A 23,271-nucleotide genomic window follows, 5' to 3' on the forward strand; every position below is an offset into this window, starting at 1 on the left:
GCTGAAGTCGGACGCTTAACCGAATGCGCCACCCAGGCGCCCCAACAGGTTTTCACTTTTGAGTATGATGTTAGCTGTGGGCTTGTCATATATTTTATGTTGAGGCATAGTTTTTATACCCACACTTTTGAGATTTATTATCATGAATGTATGTTGAATTTTGTCAAATGTTTCTGCATATATCAAAATGATGCAGATGATTTTTATCCTTCATTTTGTTGATGTCCTGTATCAAGATGATTGATGTATTGATGTTGAACCATCCTTGCATCCTTGGAATAAATTCTACTTGATCATGGCCCTTGATCCTTTTAATGTATTATTGAATTTAGTTTGCTAATATTTGTTGAGGATTTTTGCATCCATGTTCATCAGGGATATCAGCTTATAATTTTCTTTTTTCTTTTTTTTTTTTTTTTTTTTTTTTTTTTTTGCAGAGTTTAAGAAGGACAGGTATTAAACCTTCTTTGAATATTTGCTTGAATTCACCAGTTAAGCTGGCTGGTCCTGGATTGGCTTGTTAGAAGGTTTTTGATTACAGATTCAATCTCCTTACAAGTAACTGGTCTATTCAAATTTTCCAATTTGTCATGATTCAGTTTTGAAATTGTTTTTTTGTTTGCTGCTAGGAATTTATTTCATCTGGGTTGCCCAGTTTGTTGGCCTGAAATTATTCATCCCAGTTTCTTATGATACTTTGTATTTCTGTAATACCAATTGTAACTTCTCCTTTGTCTCTGATTTTATTTATTTGAACACTTTCTCATTTTTTTCTTGGTGAATCTAGCTAAAGGTGTGTCAATTTTGTTTACCTTTTTAAAGAACCAGTTTTAGTTTTACTGATCTTTCCTATTGCCCTTTTAGTCTCCATTTCATTTATTTCCTTTCTGATAATTATTATTTCCTTCCTTCTAAATTTGGACTTTGTATTCTTTTTTTATGGTTCCTTTGGGTATAAAGTTAGTTCATTTATTCGAGAGTTTTCTTGTTTATTGAGGTCTGCCTGTATTGCTATGAACTTCCCTCTTAGAATCACTGAGATTTAATTTCTCTTTTGATTTCATTGACCCAGTGTTTGTTCAGTAGCATGTTGTTTTATTTTCACATTTTTTTCCAGTTTTGTTCTTATAATTAATTTCTGACCATTTTGGTCAGAAAAGATGTTTGATATGATTTCAGTATTCTTAAATCTGTTGAGACTGGTTCTGTGTCCTACCATGTAAACTGTCCTGGAGAATGTCTCCTGTGCACTTGACAAGACTGTGTGTTCTGATACTTTTGGATGAAGTGTTCTGTATATATTGGTTGAGTCTATATAATCTAATGTGTTGTTTAGTGGTAATGGTTCCTCATTGATTTTCTCTTTGGATGATCTATCCATTGACATAAGTAGGATATTACAATCCTCTGCTATCATTGTATTGCTGACAATTTCTCCTTTTAGGTCTCTTAATATTTGCTTTATGTATTTTGGTGCTTCTATGCTAGGCGCATTTATACTTATAGATGTTATATCTTCTAGTTGGACTAATCCCTTTATAAATATGGAATGTACTTCTTTGACTTTATTACCGTGTTTATTTTATTTTATTTTTATTTTTTAAATTTTCTTGAGAGAGACAGAGACAGAGACAGAGAGAGCGAGCAAGCAGGGGAGGGGCAGAAAGAAGGAGAGACAGAATCCCAAGCAGGTTCTGTGCCATCAGCACACAGCCTGATATGGGACTAGAACTCATGAACTGTGAGATCATGACCTGAACTGAGATCAAGAGTCTGACCCTTAATTGTGCCAGCCAGGCACCCCTATGACAGTCTTTATTTTAAAGTCTATTTTGGTAACAACTTTAGATGTAAAGTTAGTTTGTTTATTTGAGAGTTTTCTTGTTTCTTGAGGTCTACCTGTATGGCTATGAACTTCCCTCATACTTCCCTCAACTTTTTTTTTTTTTTTTAATTTCCATTTGCATGGCATACTTTTTTTTCTATCCTGTCACTTTCAGTCTATGTATCTGTGTGCCCTTACATTTGAAGGGAATGTCTCCTTGGGATGCTTGGGTGGCTCAGTAGGTTGAGTGTCTGACTTTAGCTCAGGTCATGATCTCACAGTTCATGAGTTTGAGCCCCATGTTGGTCTCTGTGCTGACAGCTCAGAGCCTAGAGCCTGCTTCAGACTCTCTGCCTCCCTCTCTCTCTGTCCCTCCCCCACTCACATTCTTTCTCTCTCTCAAAAATGAATAAACATTAATTTTTTTTTAAATGAAGTAATTGTCTTCTACATAGTACAAAGCTGAGTCTTGCTTTTAATCCATTAGGCCGCTCTCTGTCTTTTGATTGCAAAGTCTCATCCATTTACATTTAAAGGGATTATTATAGATCTGTACTTATTTGCCATTTTGCTCATTGTTTTCAGGCTGCTTTTGTAATTCCTCTTTCCTTTTTTTTCTTTTCTTGCTCTCTTTTCATGTGGTTTGATGACTTTTCATAGTATTATGTTTATATTATCTTTTCGTTATCTTTTGTGTATCTATTATACGTTTTGCTTTGTGATTGCTATGAGGTTCAAATATAGCATCCTATATTTATAAGTCTATTTAAAGTTGATAGCTAATTGAGTTTGAATCCATTTTAAAACTACATTTTTATCCCTCCCACCACATTTTGTTATTGATGTCTCACTTTATATATTTTCATTTTATGTATCTCTTAACCAGTATAGTTAAAGACAATTTTTCTACTCTTGTCTTTAACCTTTATACTAACTTTATAAAGTGATCCATTATCTTTACTATATATTTAGCTTTATCATGACTTTTACTTTCATATGTTTTCTTGTTACTAGTGAATTTTCTGTTTTGCTTATAGAAGGCCCTAAGACATTTCTTGTAAGGCTAGTTTAGTGGTGATGGACTCCTTTAGTTTTTGCTTGTCTATAAAATTATCTCTCCTTCAATCTGAATGATGACCTCGCTGGGTAGAGTATTCTTGCTTGGAAGTTTTGTTTTTGTTTTTGTTTTTTTCCTTTACCATTTTGAATGTATCTTGCCACTCCCTTCTGCAAAGTTTTTGCTGAAAAATATACTCATAGTCTCATGGGAGATTTCCTTATATGTAACAAATTGTATTTATTTTGCTGCTTTTAAGCTTTTCTCTCTTTTTTTAAGCTTATTTATTTCTTTTGAGAAAGAGAGAGACAGAGAGAGAGAGAGAGAGAGAGAGAGAGAGAGAGAGAGAGAGAGCATGTGAATAGGGGAGGGGCAGAGAGAGTGGGAGAGAGAGAATCCGAAGCAGGCTTCATGCTGTCAGCACAGAACCTGATGCAGTGCTCAATCTCATGGACCGTGAAGAGTATGACCTGAGCCAAAATCAAGTACCAGAAGCTTAACTGACTGAGCCACCCAGATGCCCTATAATCTTCTAACTTCCCATATTTTAATTATATTGTGTGGTGTGGATCTATTTGGGTTTATTTTATTCAGAACTTTCTGGGCTTGATGGTCTCATTGTTTCATTCTGGGGTTAGGGAAATTTAGTTATTATTTTTCAAGTAAGTTTTGCACCCTATCTTTTCTCTTTTGGTATCCATATAATGTGAGTTTTATTTTACTTTGTATTTTCCAATATATCCTTTAAGCTATGCTTACTTAATTTCTTTTTTTTTTTTTTCTTTATGCTACGGTGTTTGGGTGAGTTCCACTGCTTGCTTGCTTGCTTTATTTATTTATTTATTTATTTGTTTGTTTGTTTGTTTGTTTTGAGAGACACAGAGAGAGGGAGGAAGAGAGGGAATCCCAATCAGGCTCCACACTGGCAGTGCAGAACCAGATATGGGGCTCAAAGCCACAAACCATGAGATTGGGACCTGAGCCAAAAACCAAGAGTCAGATGCTTAACTGACTAAGCTACCCAGGTGCTCCATCCACTGCTCTTTTAGATTATTGACCTGTCTCTCTGCTTCATCTAGTCTTCTTTTGAACTCATATTTCCTTATTTTTCAGTTTAGTTACCTTATTCTTTATTTCTGTGATTTCTGTTTGTTATTTTCCTATATATTCCCTTCTCTTTAGGTTACCACTGTGTTCATCCAGTCTTCTCCCTAGTTTGGTGAGAATCTTAACAATAGTTACTTTGAATTATTTATCAGGTAGATTACTTATCTCTGTTTTATTGAAATATTTTTCTGCGCTTGTATCTTGTTCATTGGTTTGGAACATGTTCCCCTGTTTCCTCATTTTGCTTGACTCTTTCTGTGTTGTTTTTGTTTGTAATTAATTAATTAATTAATTATTTTTAGTGTATTAGGCTAAAAAGCCCTCTCAGTCTTGAAGGAATGGTTTTGTGTAGGTGATGAAACTTATTTTTCAACTTTGCCCTAGTTCTTGGTTGTTTCTCAATCTTTGTGGTTGTCCTGGCAGCCCAATTTATTCTTGATAGGTTCCTGTTGTTGAGGATGGACACAGTTCTGTCAGTGTTCCAACGAGAGAGATTTCACTCAGCACCCAGTTTCAAGAGAATTGGAAGCCAGGCCCTCAAGGCAGCAGTTCTGAAAGTCTGCAACTCTGTACAGTCCTGTGGGGCTGTAATAATAAACCCTGCTGTCCTCCAGATGAGGAGATCTGAAGATGTCCCCTGGGTGACTGTCTCAGCGGGCTCCAGAAGGATGTATAAGCTCCTTTCTGGGGGGCTGCTGTTGAGCTGTAGTGAGGCCAGGGGAAAACACAAGAATAGTGTTCTCTGGTTTTGCTCAGGAATTACTCCATAGTCTCTAGATGTGTGGCAAATCTGAAGCCTGTCCTTCTGATGAAGCTGCAGGACACATAAATAGGCCTTTTTCATAGGAAGACTGGAGTGTGTTTCAGTCTACAGTCTGCATGGTGCCCTGTGGGTGGTTACGTACCAGGAACTGGCTGTCTTTCTCATTGTCACAGTCCTTGTGGACCCTAGGCACTCAAACCCGAAGGCTGCCTGGGCCAGATGATCAACAGGCATCATTGCACGTGCCTGCCAGCATTAGCAATGTAGCTGGAGAGTAAAGGTGGCAGGCTCTTCCCACTGGCTTTATCAAGGCAGCAAGAAAATACTTTGTGTGTCTGCTGGATTTAGTGATGAAGCTGCAGAGGGCAGGAAGCAGGTATGCCACCAGCTCTAGCAAGGGAGCAGGAGAATACTTTGGCCACATGTGCCCTCAAGCCTCAGTGAGGCAGCAGGAAAGTGCCTACTCTGCAGTGCGCACCCATTAGCTCCAACGAGGCAGCAGGGGAATGTTGTGACCTCTCATACTCTCTTGCCCCAGCAAGGCAGTGTGGGTGTGGTACAATGGTGCGGGCCACCAGATTCAGCAAGGCAACAAGAAAATGAGATGAACGCTTGCCTCTGCCAGCTTTAGCAAGGGAGGAGTGGAGTGACATGTCCATGTGCGCCAGTGTACCCAAGTAGGATAGAGGGAGAGTGCAAAAGTGATGCACCTGGGTGCCTCCATCTCCAGAGAAAGTCTCATCTGTTCCCTGTCCCTTCAGAAGATGCTTTAAGATTAAGAAATGAATCTTTTTCATAGATAGTCTAGCTGCTTTTCAAAAAGCTGCTTTTGCACTGGGTCCTGGGCCAGGTGAAACCACTAGTAAGTCCTTTGAAAGGAGTATCTCAGTTCCCCACAGCCCTTTGGGTCTCTTGGTCAGCCCTACTGGTTTTCTAAGACATTACAGGCTCATTTTTCTGGTATAGGCCCCAAGGGTTGGCGCTTATATGGGGCACAAACCCTTCTCTTCTCTTGGAGAATATATGGACTTGTGAGATCCTTCCCTATTTAGGGTCACCATGCCAGGGGTGGGCTTTTTCTTCAGACAGTGTCCCTGGCTCCCCTGCCCATCCTGTCTTTTCATCCTTTGTTGTGGAGGAACAATTCAGCTAGTTTTCAGTTCTTTTTCATAAGGAATTGTTCCATATGTAGCTATATGTTCGGTGTGTCTGCGGTAGGTGGTAAGTCCAAGGTCTTCCAACAATTTCATCTTGGAATGCTCTACCTTCATGTCTGCTCTTTTCTACCCTCTTTTTCTTCAGTCACACTCATAAAGGACTAATTGATGCTACTGTTTTCTATGTTTTTTCATAAAAGTCACTTTGAATACATGTATCTTTTCTACTTAAAGCAAACTTTTTCATTAATTTCATCTTGTATTTTAATTATTCTTCCTGTATCTTTTATTTCATTATGTTATTTTCTTTTTACTCGCATTAGGTATGTTCCAAGTTCCTATGGCTTTAGTGTTTCCTTCTGTGATAAAGGCATTTAAGTTTATAAATGTATTTAGGGTTTAGCTGTTGTACTTTTGCATACATTTCATGTTAATGTGTTTAGTCTACTTTCTAGTTAATTTGCTGTTTTAAAGTTTATTTATTTATTTTGAGAGAGAGAGAATCTGCATGCAAGTAGGTTAGGGGCAGAGAGAAGGACAGAGAGAGAATCCCAGGCATGAACCATGAGATCATGACTGAGCTGAAGTCAGACACTTAATTGACTGAGCCACCCAGGCACCCCTAATTTGCCATTTTAGTTTTAATTTATTTTATATTTCACTTATATTTTTGCAAATGTTTGTTTCCAAAGAAATATTTTTATAAGGCTTCAAAATTAACTTTTGTTGAATTATAAACAGATAATAGTCTGTAATTCACCATTCTTTTTATTTAAATTGTATTTAGTTTTTATTGGTGTTTTGTAGACATGAGAAAACACACTTATTCTCTGAAGTATTAGAAGCTGTTTGTATTTTTATTAGCCTAAGTTTTTAAAATTAATTGTATTATATTAATCCTTGAAACAAAATTACTTTTTGGAGCTGATTTTAAATGCAAAATGTATTAAAATGCTACCATAATCCTATTTTAATCAAGTCAACATTACATTTTAAGAGGTTTTGCTTTATATGTTAGAAGCTCTGAGTGAACATATATCTTTTCTATTTTCCTTTTTCTTTGATTATAGCCTTTACAGAATAGCACCTAATTGTGTATATTGATTTTGTGACCAAACTGTGCTGAATCATTGTAGTTTATCTGTAGATTCTGTTGGATTCTCTACTTAATTGAATGTATCATTTGCAAATAAGGACAGTATTTCAACTCTTCTTTTTTAATCCTATAATTTTCTTTATTTTCCTTCTCTAAGTTTATATGCCACATTCTCCAATTCTGTGCTATGTATCCATTATTATCTATTTATCTATCTTAAAGAGAATGTATTTATAGTGCTTTAATTACTTAGGATTTTGCCTGAGACTTTCGTTAGTCACTCTTCAGCTGGTAAAATCTACTGTTAAACTAACCCATTGAGTTATTAATTCAGGTAATTTTATTCTTTTATCATTTTTTTGTATATTTTTCAAATAATTTAAGTGATTTTTCAAAAATAATATTTGGTTTCCTGCTGAATTTTTAAGCTTGACTAGTATCTTCATGCACATTTGTAGTAAATATACTTTGTTTTTGAAATACATTTGACAATTAAAATATTTCTAATACCAGGAAGCATGTTTTCTTCTCATTTATTTCTCACTCATATTTAATTTTCTCTTCATATATCTGATTATCTTTGTGTTTTAGCCATTTATATGAGAAAATAATTTGAATAAATATTTTGAGTCTTAGATGACCTTACCTTCCTTTCCTTTACCAGGTGCCATGAAAATGACATGAAATTGGTCAGAAAGTCATTTAGTAGCTTCCCTTCTTCCAATTCCTTTCAATTTTTGAACAACCCTTTGGGGTCTAAACCCAAGGAATGATCTCTCCAGATTCTCACACTTGTCAGGTCCTATCATCATTTTTGTCCAGTTAGCTATCAAAAACACAAAGCCTCTATGCTTCATGTTCTATTTTGTCAATCTCAAGAAGAGGTAGCCCCATGTGCTGGAAAACTGCTGAAATCTTGGTCTCTCCTGGGTATTAGCTCAGTAATTTATCATGAGTCTATTGAATATGTCAGAAGATTTTTAAAATAATACAAAATAATACTTCATCCCAGTTTTTTTTTCCAGTGGTCTTCAGTTGAAGACATCTTATTGTTAATATTGTGATTAATAATTAAACTAATGATTATTAGTATTTATATTACTAATCATAATATGACTTATTATTACTGTTACTGCCACCATCACCACTGTCATTATAACCATTTTATTCTTATTGTCCTCTCTCTCCTCCAGAAGTCTGGGAGCACATGATCAGAGTGTTCATCTTTTTCTTTTTCTGACTTAAAGTTCCCTTGGGTATGTTGTTATTGTCCATTATGCATTTATGGCTGACAGAGTTCTAATGGTTACAGTTCCTATACCAGAGACAATCTGGAGAGTGAGCTAAAAGCTTTGGTCTCTGCTATTTTCAGAAGCTAAATTATCACCTGCAAGTGGTCAGTCTATTGTCAGAGTGGAGAAAGAACTCTCTTAAGACTCTGAACAACAAAGAGCCTGAGAGATTGTGAACTTTTGCCCATCATCCTGAAAGCAAAACTGATGTATATTTGGAAGACTAGAGAATCTGGGGTGTGTGTGGAGGGAAACATAAGCAGTTAGTGAGAAACCTGTAAAAATAATTTTACATTTTGTATAAATATACAATATTGTTTTATTTGTAAGACTTTAGTGTGGAGACACCTCTTTTTTAAGTTTTGTTTTTTCTACTACTGAATGGCCATTTCTTACTGATAATGTCAGGATATCTTTTCTCCGATAGTTATTCCTTATTAAGGAAAAGTTTTGTATGCTCCTCACTTTCCCTTCAAAATCATTGCCTGAATATTTTTCCCTAGTGATATTGCCTTGAAATCTTTCTTTGGATTAATTATTAGTATTCCTAACTTAAGCCTTCTGTAGAGTGCTTGCAGAATTAACTACCACAAGCAATTGGTGCAACTTTTCCTTATAAACACATCATGTTCCATGTAAAAGAAACATCTCAGAAAGTATGATCCACTGACAACGAACAATGTATTATTCTTTTTATTAATTATTAATGCAGTTTTGCCTACAAGAAACTTTAGGTTGTGTTCCATAATGACTAAAATTCCCGACACTTATTAGCTCTGTAACTTAGATAAATCACTTAACTACTTTGGGTTTCTTTTTCATGATCTGCAAAATAGGAATAATAACTGTACCTATCTCATAAGATACTTATGAGCATCAAATGAATTAAATACATCTAAATATTTACAAGAGCACCTAGCAATCAGCAATTGCTGTTACCTGAGTGCTGGTATTAGAGAGTAGGTAATAAATAGCTTATGGAGAATTAATTCCATTCTTTTTTTTTCCTTTTTTGACAATATAGCCTGATGTTCTTAACAGTTTGCCTGAAACTTGGAAACCCAGAAATCTTCCTGAACCCACCCCACCCCACTGTCTATCTTAAGGTGAGTGTTTCCTGAGCCAGAGAATCCCAACTTTGCACTTCCTCATCCATATCCATCTAGTACCTCTCTTTTTCCCCCTACCTTTTTGTCATGATGACATGGCAAACAGTCAAATCTATAGTAAATGGTCACTTTGTAACACCCACAGATTGTAACTGACCAGCAAAACCAGAACCTCACTGTTTTGATCTGGTTTATTTGGTATTTTTCAGACTACTTGATGCCACTCATTACTCTATTATAAAACCAACTTAGTGGATTACAATTGTCATTAAAAAAATTAATTTATAAATAGATTAGAGATTATAACATACACAATTACATGTAGTTTTGTTAAATTTTAATTTCAATATGTGTATATAATTTTTTTCTTTGTTAAAGACAGAAAATTTTTCCGAGTGTGTGCTTTGTATGGCTCATGATCTAGAAATTGAAAAGCACTGCTTTATTTCATTTCTGGCTTAACCTAAAGAATAAATAAATTCATTTATTCATGAAGAAAGGAAGAAATTAGAGAGGAGAATTGCCCAGGCCTTAATTCTGTCTTTAGCAAAACTACTTTGCAGGACTTTAAAAAAGTGAGAGGCAGAAGAGGTACTCAGGTAGTGACCATGATTTTGAACTCATTGGTAATGCTTAAAGAAACAGAAGATCCTGATGCTTATAAATATTTACTTAAATGGAAGTACTAAAAACATATTTTATGAAGTCTTTATAAATAGTTTTTATCTTAGATCTACCAAGGTTCTTTGACACATACACACCAGCCTTTCAGTTAGGAATTTCTTGAGCTAACGGAAGCTATCCTGCGATGCACTGTGCATTCCACTGCTCTACGTCATATTATTTGCAACAATGTCATTAGGATTAATATATGCTAACTTTGGCAGAATACACTGAGAATCTAATACAATAATGCAGTACCTATGCTGATGGAAGAGAACTCTTCCAGCCAGTCCCTAGCCCACCTGAAAACTTTTCCTGACTCCTTGGAAAGACTTGGTCAATGAAAAAAAAAAAAAAAAAGTAACTCAAAGAGAAACTATCATGCCAACTTCAAGTTTATAAGAGAAGAAAAGAGATGATCTAATATAGGCATATTTGTGATAAAGACTCAAATAAATACAAAAGAATGATAACATAGCTAGAATAATTAATTTTCAATAAGCAAAAGTAGAAGAATGATATATTAGTTGCTCAATTGGAAAAGATACTTCATAGATGATTTTAATCTACTTATGCACTCCACTTTGTTATACTAGTTTTAGTTTATAAATTATGAAATTGATATAAAAAATTCTAACATGCCCAAGTCAAAACAAACTATCAACTGCAGATATTATTTCCAAATGCAGACATGTTAACTCCAATTTCAATTCTTTTCTATGATATCATTAAAAAAATTTTTTTTAATATATTGACCAGAGAAAAGAAATTGAGAAGAAATATACCTTTCAGAATAAATCTGAATGTGTCAGTGAGGCAAATAATAGTAACAGAGAGAAAAATTTCTTCAAATGTCTTCTTTATACCACAGAGATATTACAAGCCAAAGAGTGGCTTTGATTGGCCTCAAGGTCTCTAGGCCAAAGGGATTTGAACACTAATTTTAGAATTTTTATTTCTGATTCATTATTGGAAACTAATGTGTAAGAGGTGAACAATGAAATGAGTGGCTGAAAGAAAATAGGAGATGTGCCAGGAAGGTCAGATTTGAAAAAGGGAAACCATAAACCTTGAAGCCTGATAATGATGGGAACCTGAAAATAAATGGTAGGGACACAACACAAAAGGCTCAAATATTATGGTAAAGAGCACGAACTAATCCTATGTAGAATGAAGAGAACCTGGATCCTCTTTGGCTAGCATAATTAATTGGTTAAAAATGTATTTTATGGCAAACCTTTCATAGCAAGTAGGGATATTGGAATATATATGAAAGAGAAAGTTTAAAAATCTACTTTGCCCCCCAAAGGTGAATACATTTGAAAAGGATTAAAAATAATATTTATTCAGTGCTTATAAGATATCAGGCATACTCTATGCATTATCTTGAATTTATTACAGCCATGTCCCATTGGAATTATTTATTCCATTTTGTATGTGAGAAAACCTAGCCTCTTAGTTTAGATAAACTAGAAGATCTCGGAAAGCCACTTAGTGGGAGAATCAGGATTGAAGCTACTTTCACTCTTTATTATCCCACTTTTCTTTCATTTCCATCAAGTTACTTGACATTTCCAATAACTAGAATAATTAAATGATAGTAAGACTTTTACAATAGTTAACAGAAATTGTTTTTATGATGATCAAATGTATTTTACCCAGTGTCATTAGCATGATGCCTATAAGCTGAGCCATAAAGTCAACTATTTATTGCAAACAAGGAAAAACTGCTCTCCTGTACTGTTTGAATTATAATGAAGGTAACAAGATTTCTGCAGCCTGGGAGTTACCCATTTCTGGTCATTTATCAACATAGTAATGAGATTATTAGCAAGTTGCTTTTCCTTTCTTTCTTTTTAAACCATCTTGATCCATTTGACTTCTTCCATTTGCTTGAATTGTAGGGAAAATAATTCAATACATACTAATGAATTCTCAATTTACATAAATCATTTCCCTATGTGATTTATAATCCTGATTTAAATATATCTCAAAGAAAGTCTATTATATGTATAGGCATAATTCTAATAATCATGCAGTTTATAATCTAAAAAAGGGAAAAGATTAGATGACCTCAAGCCACTCTGAAATGAGCCTTTTTTCTTACTTTTCACCTCTTTATCAGTCTGTCAATTAGAGAAATTAAGTATATTCCCCATCTTGCATTACTTTCAGCAATGCATTACTGTTGTAATGAGTAATTAAATTCTTTTACAAAATTGGTTAGATATTTTTACACTAAGAAAAGCATAAATAAATATGAATTCATGAATTTACCTATTTATGTCTTCTACAGTGTATTTTATGACAGCTTAAATTCCAAACACAATTTAGGGACTGGAAATAAGACTAAGAATGAAAGAACTCTTACAAAATTTACAGTGTGTGAAGAGAGAAGAGATAGGATAAACAAACAAATAAGATAATTTTGGCTGCATTAAGGCAAAAAATCATGGCATGATAGTCTTGGAGTGGGTGGATGTGTTTTTTCTTTTTTTCTTTCTTTTTTTTTTTTTTTTTTTTTTGTCTTTTTAATGGTGTGATAAGAAAAGTTGTCTTTAATGCACTGACGCTTATCCTGAGACCTGTAAAACCAGGAAGAGTTAGCCCTTCAGACATGTGAGCAAGGAGTGTTCTGGCACAAGAAAGTACAGAGGAAATGAGGAAGGCTCAGCTCATCTCAGGAACATCAAGGGCAGTGCCACTGAATGTGTTGAGTAAACAAACTATAGATGAGGGTCAGATCACTTCAGACTTTATAAGCCATGGTAAGGAGTTTGGACTTTATTCTAGGTGTGATGGGAAGCCAGGGCAGGTGTTAAGCAAATGGATGATATAAACTGCTTAGTTTAAACTCCACGAGAGCAAGAATCTTTGTCTCTTTTGTTTACTGATATTTCCCAAGTCTCTCAAACATTATCTGGTATGGAATTTGGGCTCAATTAATGTGTATTGAACTGAAAAAAAAAAAAAAACACAACAAATATATAAAGATCTTTCTGCCATTTTTAGTAGAAGGAAACTTAAGTCCTAATGTTTTCTGAGTGAATAAATAAATGCATCATCTGAATCTTCCTGACAGTGATTCTTATTGTTAATAATAATGGTAATCATGGTAAGAGTCTTCTCTTGATATTTAATTTCATTTGCTTTTGAAGCCTTATAGATACCTGGGTTGTTTGTTCTCTCTCAGATCTGAATTCCAAAAATCTAAAGCAAACAAACTCGTATGACAGGAAGGTAGATAATGATTCACGAGATTTTATTTGTGTCCATCTCATGATAAAAAATAATAATTTGACCACTGCAGTAATACTTGGTTAGTTCAGAAAAAAATACATTGTGTAACAGGTAATTCATTTAAAGTCATTAAACTGATGAATTATTTAATTTTCTCCAATTAAGTAAGCTGAGGTAGGTACTTCTTTATGTGAAGTAGTAATCATTGCATTTTCTGTGATACTTGGTCTGCTGGGATCAATGATTCTTTGTCCTCATCCTGTCATGGAAAACAATGGGCTACAGCTGACAAACCTTGTATTTTCTTGCCAGTTATTGTAAGACACTGCACTAACCATGGTGAAGATTGGTGAAATGAATGGACTCAGTGTGGTACATCCTCATAACCATAGATTGGCTATAACAGAGTTATTGTTCATTGACCAGGAACATACTCTTTCTTAGGCCCTGTATTATGAATAGTATTTTCTAACGTTTTCAATATTCTGCTTCATGTTTTTTTGACATATCTACTATAGAAAATGCATTCCTCAGGCAGCCTCTGCTGATTGCATAAATGACTAGTTAGTTTATTCAATATTGATTAGAAAGTGAACTCATTACATCTTTACCAATGGTAGAGTAAGAATGGAAAAACAACTTGTCTCAATTTGTTAAATAACCAAAGCAAAAAGAAGCAGTTTCAGAGAGTATAAATGAAGTAGTTTGGGTGTAGTGGTCCTAGAACTCATTTATAGATAAGTCATCGTGTTACCCTTTACTCTGTTAGATCTAAGTCTCCCCATCTATAAAGTAAGAAGTTTTACCTTACTTAACATGAAAGTCCTATTACTAAATTGATATCATTTAGAGTCAAGGGTCAGAAACCCAGTCAAACTTGTGTTAACTACTAAAGGGGAATTTGCTTGAACAATATGAGTTTCTCTTAAGGGACTAAATATAGAAAATGAATTATACCTCAGTAAAGCTGAAAATGACAAGTAGGAAGTGAAAATTCACCTATAGTTCCTCTTCTTTGTCTTCACATATGCATTTTCTCCATATGCATTTCTCTACATTTCTTCTGTGCTTCTATCAACTATCTCTGATTTCAATTCTATGTGATCTTCTGGTTGAAGTGTCTGTAGAGATTGCCTAGAATCTTTGTATTCTAATTACAAATTACCAGGAGAAAAAAATAGTTTTGACTCACCTAGAGTCAGATGTCCAACAATGATCCAATCAATTTGACTCAGTCAGTCATTCGATGTTGGGGGGCTATGTGAGCTGATACTTACAGAAGAAAACAAACCAATTGAGTAACAAGTCCACTATAGGCCTCATAGCACCGGACAATATGTACAAACTTCTCTTTTTCTTCTATTCTTTCTTTCTCTTCTACTTTTCTTCTTGTATAAATTTATACTTTGTGTCAAGGGAAAATCCTGAAATAACCAAATTTTCTCAGGCAACAACATAGCAAGGATTTGGACTGAAAAAAAACTTTTTTTTTCCTACTCCTCATTGTGAGTAGGAATTCCCGATGGAAATTATTTTTCCCTTCCACTGAGTGCAGGGGTCAAGAGAAGCATGCTTTCTTGGAAGAAGAATGTCTTCTTTGGGTCCTTAGGCTTGTTTGTTGGTTTGTTTTTTCCTTCCCAGTCTTCCTCAGTGTTTCCACTTTGACAGATTCTGAATGTACTTCTTCTGCCTTGTGCCTCATGCATTTCAAAAGCATAAACTCAAGGCCTCCAGAGAAACTCGTAGGCTAAGAGGTGACTATCTTTCACTTACCTCTAAGAGTTACTAATTTCACTAAATTTGGGAGCTTTACAATTTCCTTGCTTGTCTAGTAGTTTCAGCTTGGAAGTTTGTTCAGGGTCTTCAATCTGTCATCCTACAGTAAAACAAATTTTAGGCTATGGTTTTAAATGTAAACTGGAAATAATTTTAGGTAATTTTTAAAAAGAATTTCATACTCACGTATTAGATTCATAGAAAGTACATGGAATTGTCATTTATTCTTTCATTTGTTCTTATAGAAACTGTGAGCTTGACACTGATTTGGGGTGTGAAATAAAAAGATGACTTAGTCTTTTAAGGACCTTGAAAAATTAAGGTCAGTTTCCTAATACATGGAAAGGTCTACTTTCTTGAGTCTCTCCAGGGAGAAGCATGATTATACTATTTTGTTGGTTGTTTCCTTATTATCAGAAAACAGAGACGGAAGCGTTTAGATGTAGTAAATATGCTATTTCTATAGGTTTGGCACCTCTTTTTACAGCTATGGCTCCTCCTGCTTGTCTGTTTTAAGGATGTCACTTTGGCTTCTGAAAACGTAACTAATGATTGCTGTACATGCAATTTTCAGCCTCTAAACTGGCTAATGTTCAAACACTTTGTCAAATCTCTTTGTAATATTTGGATTAAAGTCATGAAAATGAAAAAGAAGGCAATGGTGAGAGAAATTTGCAGGCTGTAAAATCAGAACTAGCAAATGCTAATCAGCTGTATAAGTTAATTGGATTTTGAAAAGAACCAAAATGAGAATGTCGAAAGTAGATTAAGTTCAGACTTAATCAGACTAATATTAATTCTGATCAATTTACCTAATAATTTAGCCCCTTTCTTCCTTGAAAAAATGGCATCCCTGCTTATATCTGGAAGAACTTCAGAATGGTAGCATATGGTGCAGGCATCTGTAAGCTGCAGCAGTAATTGGAGCTGCTATTTTGTGGTTTGGGCAAGACCACTAACTATTTCTGGAGCCCTGACATAATGGTAAACACAGTGCAGAGGCTAAACTTGAACACACAGGGTCCTAAGCACAGGCCAACTCTCTTAAAGCTGAAAACTAAGAATGTTTGAATATGATGTATTTCCTACATCTTTTATCAGGTTTCCCAGCCCTTTATTTCCATAGTGACTTCCAGGAGCCCTTTGGTTCTATAGGCCCATCTCTCAGCCCAAGTCCATGCACATCCAACCCTAGACACATAGTTTCTTTAGACCTTCTCCCACCCTGACATCAAATTATATTCCATGATCTATATTCCATAATCTTTTAATTTTACACTGTGAGCTAAGTAACTGGATAACTGAAAAGCTTCAGTGTCTTTTATATAATGAGGGCCTGTCCATTAAAACTCTTGCATTATTTTTATTATTATTATTTTCACTCTGAATATCAAATCAAGGAGTATCATGAAAGGGTTGCATGGCTTAAAGAAGCTACCACACTTACTCACCATGAACTCTATAACTGAATAATTATTCATTCATATTGACCAACTACAATCTGTATATAAAGTTGTAGCATTTCCCTTGATTTGAAACAGTCTACTTAATAATTTTCTTTTAATTTTATACACAAATATATGATGCATTCCATAAAAATTATAAAAATGTAAGAATTCTGTCACTTGAGAAAACAATGAAATAGAAAATTCACTTGCATGTGAAGTTCAGCCCAAAATGATGCTACACATTTAGAGATTATCATTTATCCATGGGAGAGGATGTGAGTAGGAGATAGAGAATGAAGCCCTGGAGTATATTAAAACAACAACAAAAAAAAGAGTTTTATTTTTCTATCCTCATAGTTGGGCACAAGTCTTTATACCTGAGTCTGACATTAATACATTAGGGTTAATACTCAGCATAATTTCCAATTAATCATTCCAGGATTTCTTCCTGGAAGACACTGTTTATTCTGTCTGTTAAATTTGGAAAGATTATAGGAAATAATTTCATCTGAAAATCTGAATTCAAATGAATATTAAAATCTGTTGAGATTTCCGGTGTCCCATAATTTCTGGGTTTGGTATAATGAAAATTCAAATTAGAACAAGATCCATGAAGTAATTCTCATGAAAGTTGTATGTTACTGCTTTCTACCACGGAATAATAAGCCCAGGTCCTCCACTAGTATAATTTGTTCTTCCCTTCTTTCCTTCCTTCCTTCCTTCCTTCCTGCCTGCCTGCCTGCCTTCCTGCCTTCTTTTGTTATTTTATATAGAGAAAGAGAGTAAACAAGTGGAGGAGAGGTGTAGAGGGAGAGAATCTTAGGGCACCTGGGAGACTCAGTCATTTAAGTGTCCGACTCTTGATTTTGGCTCATGTCATGACCTCACAGTTTTTGAGTTCAAACCCAGCATCAGGCTCTGCACTGCCAGTCCAGAGCCTGCTTGGGATTTGTTCTCTCTCCTTTCTCTCTGGCCCTTCCCCATGCATGTGTGCCCATGTTCGTTCTCTCTCTCTCTCTCTCTCTCTCTCTCTCTCTCTCTCTCTCTCTCCCTCTATCTCTCTCAAAATGAATAAATAAACTTAAAAAAAGAAAAAAGAGAGAATCTTAAGCAGGCTCCACAATCAACGTGGAGCATGATGCAGGGCTCAGTCCCACAACTCTGAGACAATGACCTGAGCCAAATTCAAGAGTCAGATGTTCAACCCACTGAGCCACCCATGCACTCTAGTGTAATTCTTTTTTATTTAAATTATGAGATGGCTTACCTTTCAACTAAGTAGTAGGTAGAGAGAATCTTGCATTGAGAAAATTCTATAATAATTTAACATTTTAAATCATTATTTATCTTAATTTTAGCTTACTTCAGAGTTATGCAATCAATAGTCACTTTATTAAGCTCTGTGTTGTGCCAGTGTGTGAAATAAATAATCTAAAACTAGTAATATGCAGTATAGAGCAAACAATCAATAATTTAGAGTTAAGTGGCTTACTTCCACCATAAGTGTTAGAAGAGGTCAGAGCGGGAAAATGCTGAAAGCCAGAAAGGATTCAGGAAGTGGGATTGTAATTGGCCATGATTTAGGTGTTCTGAAAGGGAGAAAAGATACATCAGCTAAGAGAGCCGTTTCTCAACAGAAGAGAATGAGATATGATTACAACTAAAGAGATTACCAAAATCTTCAGTTAAAAAGCTCCTGTTATGTTTTGAGGTTCCCCATCAAAGGTATTATTTCATGGTGGTGAAGAGCACAGGTCAAATTTACATACTAGTTCACGCTCTACCAACTTATATTTATATGAGCTGGCAACTTACTTAATTTCCCCATCCCAAATCTCCCAGGTCTGGAAATTGAAAAAAAATAATAATAGTATTTACCACATAGAAGGCTAAAAAGAAATAAAGAGGTTATCTAACAAAAACAAAGCATAAACAAAAACAAAACACAACAACAACAACAAAAAAACAAATTTGCACTGTGCCTGGAATGTAGTAGGCCTGTTACTCCACACTACTTTTGTTTCAGAAGTTTATTGATGATCTTAATTATAGATGGAGAAGATATATACCTGCATTGTATCTATTCTAACATCACAAATTCTACCATTAAAAATGTATCCCCATTGATTATGCCTACATCACTCTCTATAATGGCTCATTCACGTAATGGAATATACCATTCACCTCCTTGTATGTCTTAGCAGTTCACTTATTGATCAAACATTTTCAATTGCTACCACTTTTCATTGTACCTTTTACATTGTTAGTGAGTATAAAATGGTTGAACCATAAAATAACTGTGTTGTGGTTAGGGGACAGTTTAATACCATTACCTGAGAAGGGCAATTACATCTATGTTTTATCTGTATATACTGCATTTTTGTGTTTTTTTGAAAACCAAAAAATTCCCCCAGTGTCGATGTTACTTAGCAATATGCTTCTCAATGATCTCGTGAACAGATTTCTGCCTTGCACCCACAGTTTTCCGTAATTTTGTTAGGAACTTCCAGTTGCTCATGTCATTTGAAACCTGGGTTCATCCTTAAGTATTCTGCTTTTTTTACATTTTATGTCTGATCTGTCAAAAAAAAATCTAGTTGATTGTGCTTTCAATATAGCCACATATCTATTCATTTCCCTCCATCTTCACTACAGCCACTGTGGTTCTAGCCATAAGAATCTCTCATCTGGATTACTACAATAGGTTCATAACATATCACCCTGTTCCTATCCGTGAAATTGTATAGTCTTCCAACAGCTGCAGAAAGGATTTATTTAAATATAAGATTACATAGATATTCTTTTCTTTTCTTTTTTTGAGAGAGAGAGAAAAAGAGAGAGAAAGCACACATGTGGCAGGGGAAGAAGGAGAAGGAATCTTAAGTAGGTTCTATGCTCAGTGCTGAGCACGATGCAAAGCTTGATCCTACGACACTGGGATTATGACCTGAGCCAGTATCAGAGTTCGATGCTTAAGTGACTGAGCCACCCAGGCACCTCACATAGATATTCTTTTCAAACTTTGCTAACTGTCCCTCTTTATACTCAATAAAAATGGAATTACCTTAAGGCTCTACTTGATCATGTCCTCCATTACTACTGCGGTGTCTATTGTGCATGGTTCACTCCATTCCAGTCTTAACAGGCTTTCTTACTTGTCCTTCAAACATAGTAGTTATGTTCACATCTAATAACAAGTCCTCAAAATTTTTCCTTCACCTGGACTGCTCTCTCCATTGATATGTACATCTGCTGTCTTCACCTTCTTCAATCTAAATTCTTAGCCTTTAAATGAGGCTTACCTTTATTACCCCTTGCCACTTATTCTGTAAACTATGTCCCTGCCACATATGCAGTTCAGCATCACTGATACAAAACCTGCTGTTCTTTCATTTTTCTTCCCATTAGACTTATTTTATATATATTTATACATATATGTACATATGTGTGCATATGAATATACATATATAATTTTATTTGTTGTCTTTTCCCCCTGTAGATTAGAGAAAACATTTAGAATAGTTCCTCGCACATAATTAGTGTTCAAAAATATTTTGTGAGTGAATGAAAAACATGAATTGCAATTATGATTATATGGTGATTGTTGCCAAGTATAAAATGCTCTGGGATTATCTAACAGGAAAACCTTGCTAAGACCGTCATGACAGAAAAGGCGTACTAAAGAAAACAGTATTTATGTGGAAGTCTGAAAGAGAAGTAGGAATTAGCTCCACATGGGAGCCAAGCATTTAAGAACAATGAAAACAGAAAAGTGTGTTTCTTGGTCCTAAGGCAAAAGAAGCATGACCTGTTTGAGGAATTTAAGGAAAGACAAAATGACAGATGCCATAGATAGAATGGAGAGTAACTGCTGATGATGCTAAAAATTTAACTGAGTATTTTCCCAAGTATTCTCCTATTTGGAGCAGGTGTATCTTTTATTTAGCATTCTCAATTAGAATAGATTAGGAATCAATCAACTAACCATGATGTTGTGGAGATTTCCAGTTAGTTTTTTGTAACTAAACAACTGAGTGCGTATATCCAGGTCTTTAAACCTGGGTTGCCTACAGGAGGGTGGGTGGGGCATGAAAAGTTTCTCTGAGACTGTTCAGTGATTCGTATGGAGCAAGAGAATGGTCTGGACAAATGTAGGGTTTCTGGGAATAGAAAGAAGGGAGTTGATGATGGATGTTTGGAAATAGAAACTGCAGGGCTTAGAGACTGGATTGTACCACTTGGTCTCACTTAGGGAATGTTGAGTGCTAGAGATTTCACTTACAAAATGTTTTCCTTGTCTTCACTGAGAGATTAATTTGTTTTTCTGTCCTCCTAGGAAATTATGAGAGTTTATTTTTTTTATCTTTTTTATTATTAAATATAATTTATTGACAAATTGGTTTCCATACAACACCCAGTGCTCATCCCAACAGGTACCCTCCTCAATGCCCATCACCCACTTTCCCCTTTCCCCCAGCCCCCATCAACCCTTAGTTTGTTCTCAGTATTTAAGAGTCTCTTATGGTTTGCCTCCCTCCATCTCTGTAACTTGTTTCCCCCTGCTCCTCCCCACCCCGGTCTTCTGTTAAGTTTCTCAGGATCCACATATGAGTGAAAACATATGGTATCTGTCTTTCTCTGCCTGACTTATTACACTTAGCATAATACCCTCCGGTTCCATCCATGTTGCTACTAATGGCCAGATTTCATTCTTTATCATTGCCAAGTAGTATTCCATTGTATATTATGTAACATATAATTTAAGAGTGCAGGCTTGGGCAACCCCACTGGTGAGGGGTTTATGGGTGAGCTCTGGGTCTCCCACCCATTAAGGAGATGGACGAAGGTGGGCTTCCTCTTATGAGGTCAGGCATAGAACCAACGGAAGTACCAGCTGTTCACCAGAAAATAACGGTGGCATTTCTAAACCAATTGTGGTGAGCATAGTACAGTTCCTCAACCACTTTTCTACAGTTTGTAAGGAGAAACTGGCATATCTTTCTCATCATATATAACAAATTGAAACAACTCTCAGTATTTTAGATGCAAAGTTGTCATCTATCCAAGGCCTAGATGTCACACTTGAATTATCTCCTATAAGTGACACTGATGTCACAAGTAAATCAATTGTATTCTGAAACCACTTCAGAGCAATCACAGCAAAACAGTTGATAAGACTCTGGACCATAGGAAAGTGAAGTAACATCAGAAAATATCTTAATTATAGCCAAGGACCCAAGATGTGCCATATATCTCAAAGTGGCTTAAATGGATGTTCCAGTGATGGCAATAAGATTTTAAAAATTATATTGGAAGGACCTACATCTTCTTGAGAGGTCAGAGGCTCCAGGGCCTTGTGGCAAAGGTGAAAGAAATACAAGAGAAAGTTCAGATAAATTTTCCTTTAGTGATTAACTTAATTTTGGTAACAATTACATATGTATGTGTAGGTATTCATTTACATTCTATAAGAAAGAGAGCCTGAACTGGAACTCTTACTCAGAGAAACATCAAATGGCTATATATCCATCACCAAGTTTCTTCTGTGTTAGAAGCACAAAGCATTTATAACCTGGAGAAAAAACAAACAAATAAACAAACAAAAAACCTGCAGGCTTTAAGAAAGCCAGATCCTAATAATGAATTTGTCACTCACAAATGACCTTGATGAGGTTATTTCTCCTAAGTCTCCATTTCATTACCAGTGAAAGGACGATAACTCCTCCATGGATTGTTAAGATTATTAACCGAGACAATATATATAAATTATGTAGCTTCATGCTGGCCACTAAGTAAATCAGAAGGTACAGAAACTATTACTGTCATTAAGAATTTGCATAGCTTCCTTAACATAAAGTCATACATTTCCAGGAAGCATGAAAGCCATCTTATTTATTGAAACAAAGCATGATGTCAGAACATTGTTATGCCTATAAGAGGCTTAAATTTGTGTGGAGTCAAACTAAAATTTTTATTTTTTTACTTTTTTTATTTTGAGAGAGAGAGAGAAGGAGCAAATGGTAGAGGGACAGAGAGAGGGAGAGAGAGAATCCTAAGCAGGCTCTGTGCAGCATGGAGCCTGATGTAGGAGTCTGTCTCATGAACTGAACTGTGAGAGCATGACCTGCGCCAAAATCCGACTTGAGTTGGAAGTTTAACTGACTGAGCCACCCAAGCGTCCCATGTGGCATGAAACTAAATATAAATGACACCAGTGATCCTGAGCAGAGTTATGGAGGAAGTTTCAATTTACTCAATACTGTTGTCCATTCTCTTCTTAGTTCACTATTCTTTCTGACTTCAGGGAGCTTTCCATCAAAGAATAGTAATTTCATTTATGTCCATTTCCTGTACGTGGCCCATCAAGAATGTGTAATATAGATCTGTCTTCAGAATATTCATGCCAAGTGATTAATAGCTACAATGTTCATTTGCAATTTATTGGGGGATATAATTTAAATAAATATGTTTTAAGGCCAGTTTATATTGGTTATTGCTTTATATTGGTTATTTTGGGGAATGATGTTTTTTTAATGTCTCAAATTTGAGATGGAGATAAAAATCTCTTTTCTATTACTAAGGATCTCTTATAGTAGGTGCCTCATTTTATTATTTATTTACTTACTTACTTATTTATATTTATTCAATTTATTATTTTTTAAATGTTTTATTATTTATTTTTGAGAGAGAGCGCGATCGCATGAACATGGAAGGAGCAGAGAGAGAGAGGGAGACACA

At 35.3% G+C, this 23,271-nt stretch overlaps 1 pseudogene; it reads left to right on the forward strand.

Annotated features, from left to right (window-relative positions):
- Positions 1-21,369: 21,369 nt before the first annotated feature.
- Positions 21,370-21,948, forward strand: LOC121019194 (WASH complex subunit 3-like; annotated as a pseudogene).
- Positions 21,949-23,271: the final 1,323 nt, after the last annotated feature.

The sequence above is a fragment of the Herpailurus yagouaroundi genome, unplaced genomic scaffold (assembly GCF_014898765.1).
Source record: "Herpailurus yagouaroundi ecotype Mexico unplaced genomic scaffold, PumYag 221, whole genome shotgun sequence".
In the NCBI taxonomy this organism is placed as follows: domain Eukaryota; kingdom Metazoa; phylum Chordata; class Mammalia; order Carnivora; family Felidae; genus Herpailurus; species Herpailurus yagouaroundi.